General features: G+C 48.0%; 1 protein-coding gene and 1 pseudogene across 4 annotated transcripts in view; both read left to right on the top strand.

Moving 5' to 3' along the window:
* The first annotated feature begins 213 nt into the window (after nucleotides 1–213).
* Nucleotides 214–1,261, top strand: LOC101599208 (annotated as a pseudogene).
* The window catches only part of Exoc1 (exocyst complex component 1), a 55,411-nt gene continuing 48,302 nt past the window's right edge, over nucleotides 1,252–8,360 (top strand). For all 4 annotated transcript variants that reach the window (XM_045130000.1, XM_045129998.1, XM_045129999.1 and 1 more), the window contains exon 1: nucleotides 1,252–1,394. The gene's annotated coding sequence lies outside the window, so the exon portion shown is untranslated. The remainder of the gene's footprint in view (nucleotides 1,395–8,360) is intronic.

The raw sequence follows: 8,360 nt of genomic DNA, 5'->3' as shown, positions 1-8,360 counted from the left end.
GCTCATAAGTGCCACAGTTTAGACCTTAATTGCATATGAGAACAACCTGGAAAGATATTAAGTGATTTAAGTTGCAAGGACTTGGAACTAACAGGGTTTTATATAAGCAAAAGGAAAACATTTAATTGGCTCTCTTCTTAAATGAATTGTCACAACCACCAGGAACGGTTATACCTAAATAATGAAAACAGCACTTTCACTGCAGCCACTACCATGGCAGAGGAAGGCATTGCTGCTGGAGGTGTTGCTGCTGTGCAAGAGGTGCTGAGGACCTCCCTAACCCACCACAGCCTAGCACGTGAAACCCAGAGCCTTAGACAAGCACCAAGTCCATCTCTGTATGCTTGCGTCCAACTGTGAGGAGCCCACATATGGCAAGTTGGTGAAGGCCCTTTCGGCTGAGCAACAAATCAGCTAGAAACTAAGAGAAACTCTACAAAACTGTTCCAGAAAGGGGAAACCCTGCAAGGTGGTTGGCTGCAGCTACGTAGTCGTCAGGGCTATGGCAAAGAATCTCAGGCCGAAAATGTCATGGAAGAGTACTTCAAATGCAAGATGTGAACAAATGAAACGTAGGGAGCTAGAAAGATGGCTTAGCAGTTAAGGCCTGCCCGCAAAGCTAAAGGACCGAGGTTCAATTCCTCAGTACCCACGTAATCCAGATGCACAAGATAGTGCATGCATCTGGAGTTCATTTGCAGTGACTAGAGGCCCATTCTCTCTCCTTAATAAATAAATGACAAAAAAAAATTTTTTAAGCCGGACATAGTGGTGCACGCCTTTAATCCCAGCACTCGGAAGGCAGAGGTAGGAGGATCGCCGTGAGTTCGAGGCCACCCTGAGACTACCTAGTGAATTCCAGGTCAGCCTTGACCAGAGTGAGGCCCCACCTCACCCCTCCCCCCAAAAATATATGTATGTTAAAAAAGGGCTCATTTTCTTCATCTCATTCTTTTATTTGGGGTTCCTGTTAGTGAAGCAAACTTTTAAAGTAGAAAATCAACTGAAAGCAAAGAGAGAGAACGAAAGGAAGGAAACACCACCTGTGAGCCAAACGCCCACGGTCCCAGCCGGCCTTGGCGCGCCGGAGGCCCCGCCCCGCTCCTCCCGACACGCCCCTCCGGCCGGACGCGCCGGCCTGAGCAACGCCCCGCCCCCTCCGCGCCTATTGGCCGCTCCCTCTTTCCCGCCGCCTCGAGATCCTTCTCTCAGGGCCAACTTCCGGTGCGCGGCTTGTCACGTGACCGGATGCGGGAAGTAGCCGTGTTTCGGCCGCTTTATTTGCACCGGGTACTAGACGGGCACATCTTAACGGTGGTGACCGCTCAGTGCTGGCCCCGTGTCGGCCTCAGAGGATCCCGCCTGGGCACAGCCGGGATCGGACGGGCCACGCGGTAAGCTTTCGGCCGGGCTGTGCGGTAGTCCCCGCGGCGTCGGCCCTTGCCCCGATCCTCAGGTGTCTGCGGGAGGAGCCGCATCCGGTGGGCGCATCCTCCTCCTCTCGCTGTCCCGGGCGCTGCGAGGGGAACCCCGTACGCCCCTCTGTGGTTCCGCCCCTCTACGGTTCCGCCCATTGGGTTCAGATTTCATTGGTGCCCAACTATCCCGCTGGGCCTCTGCGGCTTGGACTCCTGGAGGAGGGCGTGAACGTCTCTTCCCCAGAGTCCTTGAACATCTCTTTAAGTGTTTTCTTTTCTTTGTTAAAAACCTCTCGCCACGGGCTGGAGGGATGGCTTAGGGGATAAGGCGCTTGCCTGCAAAGCCAAAGGACGTAGGTTCGATTCCCCAGGACCCACGTGAGCCCCATGCACAAGTGGGCGCAGGTGTCTGGAGTTCGTTTGCAGCGGATGGAGGCCCTGGCGCTTCTTTTTTCCCTGTCTGTCAAATAAATAAAAAGTAAAAAAAACAAAAAAAACAAAAAACCTCTTACCATGAGGGGCCAGCTCACACCGGCACGCACTGCCCGACTGTGAACACAGGCTGGCTTTCTCTGGGACATAGGCAGACATGGATTGGATGCTAGACTGGGAAAAGTTAACTTTAGAGTCTCACCACTGGTGTACTTCCTGACAGATGGACGAAAACACGCTGAGAAGTACTGTGTGGATTGGAGAGGGCATGACTAGGCCTGTAGAATGTGCATGTCGTGGAAGCTCTGCTCCTTGGGTCTTCCTCAGTGTGTCCTGTTCACTCAATAGACATCAGTATTTGTTGAATGGATGAATAAGTGAATGAATGGTCACCAACAGTGACTACGTATCATATATACTCAATCTGTTTTAATCAAAGAAGAGTTGTGTGGTAAACGTTGGCCATTAGTTTATGCTGTTCAGTTGAGGTTACCTTAAGAGATGCTTGTTAGGTACCTAAAAAACTTAGAACCCCTCCCTTCTCCATCTCTGTCTTTCAAAGATGGCTGGCTCTAGCGATTGGGGAAGTTTAGGGCTCACGTACCAATGAGACACCAAGTGCTTGATGGTTTAGTAAATGCAATAAGTGCCGTAGAACTTTAGAGGCAAGATCGATGCGGTTTAAGATCTTTATTGAATCAACTTCACATAAACTGTAATGTAATTGGAACTTGGGAAAGGAGGAGATAATATTTCCTTCATGGAAATATTCCGAAGCAAAGAGTTAAAGCCAGAAATGGACAGTGCTTTGAGTGGAAGGTTTTGAGAACATTAAGAAAACGTGGAGCAAGGCTGTGGCGAGATGAGAACCATGTTTTAAGATTACTTGCTTGTTTTTCAGGGCCGAGGAAGTTTGCAGAGACACAGCAGACGATATTGTATAAAGTTAATGTGAGTTTTGCGTAGTGTGCTTGCAGTAAAATGGAAGAATAAGTTCTATGTTAGATGTGGGAAATTACAGAATATGGTGACAGATTTCATAGTGAAAACGGAGGAGGCAGCCAATGATAGTAAATGTTGAATCTGAGTATTTGCTTACAAAAGGACAGGCTGTGAAGGGCAGTCTGGATGGAACTACAGCTGTGTGTGGTTTCATGCTATCCTGTTAGTTCGTTTAAATGTTTACTAAGCGCCTACTGTGTGCCTTTTCCCAAGATCACGGTGCATAAAGATGAATGAGATAGGGCCTTTGCCAACAAGAACTATGTCGAATAGGGAAGAGAATAGACTTGGCTGGAAAATACAGTTTGTGAGTGCTGTCCTTGGGCTAGAGGATGTTAGGACAAGAGTCCCAGAATGGAGTCTGAATGAAGAGAAGGACAGCAGCCTGATTGGTGCAGCCTTAGGTGTTTACATTGCCTAACCCTTACTTAGCCCCTGTACATTGCCTAACCCTTACTTAGCCCCTGACCTAACGAGGCCCACAGCCAGTTTCCTGTCTTAGAGACAGCCTGGCTCCTCTTGTGCTGGCAGTCCATTCTCTGATTAGCTACCTCCTCAGTTTGGTCCCAGTTCCCCCTGATTAATTAGCTTCTTCATTTGGTCCCGTTCTCCCCTGGAATTCTTCAGTCCTTTTGTCTCCTGTACCCACCTCCCAAAAAGAAAAATTCTATGAAAACCCCAAACCATCCAGACTCAGGCCAGCTGTACGCTCTCCCATGAGACAGGCCAGCAGCTTGGGCCCCAATTAAAAAATCTTTTCCTGCCTCAGAATGGTCTTGCGTGGTCGTGAACCTTACAGAAGAGAAATACAGAAAAGGAATTATTGTGTGGGAGGAAGCGTCTTCACAGAAGAGGCAACATTTTAGCAGAATCTTGATGGATGAGTTGCAATTTTCTATGGAGAAAAGAATTCCAAGGAAAGAAAATTGCATGAACAGATATCTGGAGATAAAACAGTAAACTGGTGTAGTTTGGACACAGGAATGAACAGAGTTTTAACATGTCCAGCGCCTAGGACATGAAGAGATTGGGAATATGGACCCTAGATGCAGAATGGAGGTTTGGATGGGCAAAGGTGCAGAGGGAGAGAGGAAAAGGCACTGGTGCTGGAGTTGGGGAGCCTGTGCTTCCTGGCTTCTTACTTTATGAGATAGGTGATGATGTCCTTTCTAGAGAGGGGAAGCTCCAAACCACGTCAGGGACAGAAGGAGAGCAGTAAGGACTCCAGCTGTAGTGATGGGGAACGAGAAAGGGCATCATCAAGGGACCTGATCAACAATTGCCTAGCTGCACTACAGTCCCAGTTTTGGCTGGATTTTAAAAAAATATGTTTTTTTCATGTATGTATATGTGTTGTGTATGCGCATCCCAGGGCCTCTTTCCACTTGCTACGAATAAACACCAGAAGCTCAAGCCACTTTTTTCGTCTGGCTTCCGCTGGGTACTTGAACCCAAGCCACATGCATTGCAAACAAGCAAGCATCTTTAACCGCTGAGCCACCTCCCCAGCTCACGGGCTGAAGTTTTATAATACGTGCACTGAATATGGATGTGTGGCTTGTAGTCCAAAAGAAGCCGGGGACACAGTTTGTGAGAAGAGGTACAGTTGGATGAGGTGGAAGTGAGTGCTGCCTGCAGGATAGAGTGGGAAAGAGAAGCTGAGAGAACAGGAAGCAAGGGGCGGCAGGAGGCTGAGCTGACCCGAGAGAGAGAGAGAGAGAGAGAGAGAGAGAGAGAGAGAGAGGGAGAGGAGGAGAGGAGGGAGGGAGGGAGGGAGGGAGGGAGGGAGGGAGGGAGGGAGGGAGGGAGGGAGGGAGGGGGGGAGGGAGGGGGGGGGGAGGGAGGGGGGAGGGAGGGAGGAGGGGGGAAGGGGGGGAGGGAGGGAGGGAGGGGGGGGAGGGAGGGAGGAGGAGGGAAGGGGGGGAGGGGGGGAGGGAGGGAGGAGGAGGGAAGGGGGGAGGGAGGGAGGGAGGGAGGGGGGAAGGGGGAGGGGGGAGGGGGAGGGAGGGAGGAGCTGGGCGGTGTGGAGTTTCTTGAGAGAAGCAAGTTTCGGAGTTGGAGTACAGATAGAAGTTTCCTGTATTTTGGACAACATGGAAGAGATTTGAATGATAGCACAATTGCACTATAAAACTGCATTGTCGGGCTGCCCTAGCTGATTAACTACTTGCCGTGCATGAGTAGCTGAGTTCAGACCCCCAGCACCACAGCAGAGCCCCGGGTGGTGGGGTGTGCCTGTGATCCCCGCACTGAGAAGGCAGGCGGGGTCACTGGGCTCGTTGGCTAGTCTAGTTGAACTGGTGAGCTCCATGTTCCGCGTTAGGGAGGTGAGTGGCTAAGAAGGAACCCAATGTCGACCGAGTCTCGTCTTATGCGCACACGCATGCACACGCACACAGATGCGTTATAGATCATTTAACTAAAACTTATATTTTCTTTTCCCGTCAAAAGAAATGGAGTTAATAGTCAAAATTAGTTCACATTTGCATTGGAAAATGGTTAATGTATATATACATATAGAGAAAACTATTTTCAAAAAAAATTAAGCCTTTAAAAGCACCTTAAGTTGATGTTTGAAAAAAGACATTGAGTTGGATAGGAAAAAAGTAAATGGAAATCTCTATGTTGTTGTTTTATTTTTCTGAGGTAGCCTCAGGCTGAGCTAGAAATTTACTCTCTAGTCTCAGGGTGGCCTCAAACTCGAAACAATCCTCCTGCCTTTGCCTCCTGAGTGCTGGCATTAAAGGAGTGCCCCACCACACCTGGCAGAAACTCAGTTTTATAATGGCTTGAGGTGTAATTCACATATAAAAGTCACTTTTCCATTGTTTTAATATATTTATCTGTGGGTTCCCATCAAACTAACTGAAGAATACTGTCCTCGCCCATAGAGACGCCCCATGCCCACGTTAGCCGCCACTTTTGCAGTCTTCTTTCTAACAACTGCTGATCTTTCTGTCTGGATTTTCCCATTATAGACTTTTCTTACACACAGAACCACTTGACATGTGATGGTTTGTGCCTGCTTTCACTTAGCATGCTTTCAAGATTCACCAGGCTCATATTCTGAATCAAGGCTTCACCTCTGTTTTCATAGCTCAATGATCATCCACTGTCTGGGCACACCGTGTGTCGCTTACCTGTCTGTTGATGAACTTGGATTCCTCTCACTTCATTGGCCTCCATGCACAGATTCGTCCAGTTGCTGACTGAAAATACTGAGGGTGGTGGAAGTGGTGTTCGTAGTGGACATGTGCAGATTTTTTCCTGTTATGGTCTCTGAGCAATACACTATAGCAACTAGGTACATAGCATGGCTATTGTCTTGGGTCGTGTGGTGGTTTGATGCTGGTGTCCTCCCATAAGTTTAGGTGTTCTGAATGCTAGGTCCCCAGCTGATGGAGATTTGGGAATTAACGCCTCATGGAGGGAGTGTATGGTTGGGAGTGGGCTTAAGGGTGTTATAGCCAGTCTCCCCTTGCCAGTGCTTGGCACACTCTCCTGTTCCTATTGTCTGCCTTATGTGGGCCATGGGGTAATGTCCACCCTCTGCTCATGCCATCGTGGAGCTTCCCCCTCAAGCCTGTAAGCCAAAATAAACCTCTTTTTCCCCATAAGCTGCTCTTAGTTGGGTGATTTCTACTAGCAATGTGAACCTGGCTGCAACAGTAAAGTGGTACTGAGGAGTGGGATTGCTGCTAGACACCTGACTGTGTGGCTTCGGCCTTTTGGAGCTGATTTTCAAGAGAAATGTAGGAGGATTTGAAACCTTGGCCTAAGAGTGCCTTGCAGTGCTGTAAGTACAGCTTGATGGACTATTCTGGTCAGAGTTGAAAGACCTGAATCCAGTAAGAACTATGGACTGTGAGGCTTGGCTTATGAGCGTGAGAAAGAGCTTTGCTTGGACTGGGCTGGCAGTTGGTGTGAGAAGCTTGCTCTTATGCGGGTGTCCTGAGAAGTTGTGTAGGGTTGCTTTACATAGAAATGAATTTGTGTGAGCAGAGGGATATGGCACAGGTAAAAAAAAATCTTTGGGTGAACTGCCCCTTCAGCTGCAATTGAGAGGTTATAACTTTTGAGATTGGACCAGCTGACCTGCACTGGGGCGACAGGAAGAATGTAGCCTCTTTTGAAGGGACCTGAGTGCTCAAGCAGTGTCCTATTCTTCACAGTCTGCTTTATTCCCCCCTAGATTAACAAATTGGCCCCCTACCTGGTATTGTGGAGCATAAAAAAAATGCAGGAAAGAGAGGGTCATTGAGTTTGCAACATGGTCTTGTGTTTTTGAAATGGCTATGGGCAGTGTGAAGCAGGATTACCTGCATGGAGACCCTATGGAGCCATAAGGATGAAACGTGGGTTGCAGTGGAGACCCAGTGGAGATGCTGGGACCACGAGATGGCTGCTAAGGAAAGCTGCCACCCTGGATGAAGTTTTCCAGGACTGTGAGTAGCCTAGCCAGAGGGGCGGAATTGGAACTCCAGACACTTGTTGCTGGTTAGAGTTATCGGACTTGGAGACTTTTCACTGACTAGAGTTGTTGGACTTGGAGCTAGAATTTGATGTTTTCCCTGTTTAAATCTTGTATTGGTTGAATATTTCTTTGCTATGCCAATGCCATCTTTTGCAGTGTGAATGTTTATTCTGTGCCACTATGGGTTTTGGGGGGATTTTTTTGTTATTATGGCTCAGTTAAAAGACCTTGGATTATGGGGATGTTCGAACATGATTGGGATTGATAAAAACTATGGGAACTTTTAAAGTTGGATGAATGCATTGCATTTTAAATCATGTATGGTTATCAGTTTATGGGGGCCAGGGGCGGAATGTGGTGGTCTGATTCAAGGGTCTCCCACAAGTTCAGGTATTCTGAATGCTAGTCTCCCCAGCTGATGGCAATTGGAAATTAACACCCGCCCCCCGGAGGCAGTGTATTGTTGGGGGTGGGCTTAAGGCTGTTATACCCAGTCTCCCCTTGCCACTGCTTGACACACTCTCCTGTTCCTGTTGTCCACTTTATGTGTGCCAGTGGGTGATGTCCACCCTCAGATCATGCCATTGTTTTCCCTGCCATCATGGAGCTTCCCCCCTCAAGCAAGTAAGCGAAAATAAACCTCTTTTCGTGTGCAACAGGTAGTGTAGATAGTATGTGTGTAAATTCTATGCTAGTACTTGCCATTGTGTGGAAGGGACGTGAGCCTCTGGATTTTGGTATTCAGAGAAGATACAGGAACTGGTTTCTCCCCACAGATACTGTGGGAGGCCCATCAGGCTGGCTATTGGTACATCTGCTTTGGAATAATATCTATTCCCATCTTTTATTCAGTTTAATTTGTCCTTTTTTACTGTTGAATCGTAAGTGTTCTTTATATGGGAAACAATACCTAGAGATTGAGCATGGATTTTATTTTTTAATATTTTTAAAATATATTTGTGGGGGCTGGAGAGATGGCTTAGTAGTTAAGGCACTTACCTGCAAAGCCTAATAACCCTGGTTTGATTTCCCCA

Source organism: Jaculus jaculus, chromosome 11, assembly GCF_020740685.1.
Source record: "Jaculus jaculus isolate mJacJac1 chromosome 11, mJacJac1.mat.Y.cur, whole genome shotgun sequence".
In the NCBI taxonomy this organism is placed as follows: domain Eukaryota; kingdom Metazoa; phylum Chordata; class Mammalia; order Rodentia; family Dipodidae; genus Jaculus; species Jaculus jaculus.
This window is presented reverse-complemented; position numbering and strand designations above follow the sequence as displayed.